Source organism: Triticum aestivum, chromosome 2B, assembly GCF_018294505.1.
Source record: "Triticum aestivum cultivar Chinese Spring chromosome 2B, IWGSC CS RefSeq v2.1, whole genome shotgun sequence".
In the NCBI taxonomy this organism is placed as follows: Eukaryota; Viridiplantae; Streptophyta; class Magnoliopsida; order Poales; family Poaceae; genus Triticum; species Triticum aestivum.
The window spans coordinates 90,927,358-90,929,288 of NC_057798.1; positions in this window are offsets into that span (position 1 = coordinate 90,927,358).

Consider the following 1,931-nt stretch of genomic DNA (forward strand, 5'->3'; position numbering starts at 1 on the left):
ACATGTTGCGATTGTCGATATATGACAAGTCTGTTTAGTCCATACTTTATGTATGATGAAACTTTGAGTTATGCACGACGAAACTTTATTTGTGATGTAATTAATCCGTCCTCCTCGACTAGCGAAGATCACTCTAGTTAGGGCATTTTGGGTACGATGAACTTTGTTATTTATGCTTATGATGTGTTGTTTATATTTTTGCCAATTCTATCTCTTTCTGTTGCTCAACTAGATATGTTGCATATCATCGACTCATGTAACGATGCAGGTGCATAGATCATCGATGGCGAAGAAGTGCTACGCCAGGAGTATACGACGAGTGGACGGAGTGTCAGGCCCAGGTGTACCAGTTTCCGGTTTCCGAGCGACAGCCAGTAGTTAGTTTAGGTTCACGCTAGTGAGAGAGAGGGATACGAACTCATGTACTGCATAGTTCCGCTCTCACTCATAGTGATAGTTCTTCTGGCGTATATCATTGTTTAGATGGATAACGATGTAGTTGCAAGAACTTCTATCGCTATTTTCGAGATGATGGCGAGAGATCACTTTATGTTGGATGATGATTATGATGATGACATGATTTGATGCTATGATTACATCCGTATGCGTATGATGCTAAAAATTATTGTATAAAGCCTGTTCAAATACAAAACAAATATGCAGAAAAAAACAAAAACAAATAAAAGTAACAGTAGCGAGGGGAGTAGAGTTAGCAGCAGCGCGCCCTGAACTAAAGCGCTGCAGATATTAGCAGTAGCGAGTTGCCGAAAAACCCGCTGCTGCTAGCCATGTATAGTAGTAGCGTGGGTCATCACTCGCTACTGATACATGTTAGCTATAGCTCCATATCAGTAGCGCGGCTCCCGGCGCTACTAAAACACCTAATAGGCGCTACTGCTATGCTTTTCCTTAGTAGCGATCGCTGGAAAACGAGGAACTGCAACGTAGCCTGACGATGTAAACATTGTGCCTTCATTTTACAGGGACCAACAAGCACTGACGCGAGTACCAGAGGATCCCGTCGAGAACCGCAGAGAGCCAGTGCTAGGAGCAGGAGATGGCTGCAGAAAACCAGCGGTAGCAGCGATGCAAAGCAGTAAGCACTCGGGAGACACAAGCAGATCGGGGCGGGCCCGTTTGACCAGGACAGGTGGCAGCAGGCGGATACTCAAGCTCGAACAAGCACGTGTGCGGATGGAGTCGCGCTTGGCACGATCGGGAGAGCCAGCGGATGAGTCCGCGCTCGGCTCGATCGAGAGAGTGAGCGACCCGAGCGGGAGGGCAGTGGTTGGATCGATCCAGAGAATGGCAACACGATCATTGGAGGGAGCAGGCCAAGTGTTGACCTACAAGAGATTGGAGCGGGTGTGGAGAGCCGGCAGCAAGAGATGAACAGCGGCGGCCACAGAGGAGAGCTGCGACACAGGTTGAATCAATAGCACGAGTAGCATGCAAAAAAATAACCTAGACCTAATACCGTGTTAGAAAATATGCAACATGTATTCCCATGAGGCCATAGGCCACTATGTATACATGTACAGATGCAGCATGCATAAAACCCCTTATACAATGGTGTAAATACAAAAGGCTACATAGCTATATCAAGAAATAAGAATAGAAGCTCTCCTCACGGCTCCTCGGCGATTTGGCATTCCTGGTAGTTGGATCGGGTGGCTTGCTCGGATCTGGGCCGTCGGATCGACCCCTGGAACGACCTCGTCCGTCGGATAAAAAAAGTTACTGCTGGAATGAATAGTTACTCCCCAACCGTGCCACCGCGCGTAAATAGCCTGCCCCGCCGGGGGCATTTTCGTCATTTCGCATCCTCCGGTATAAAACGGGGCCGCTCCTATGGAGAGAACCCTAGCCGTCACTCCCCGTCCCGCCCCGCCGTCTTGCTCGCCCCGTCCCGCCGTCTCGCTCGCCCCGCC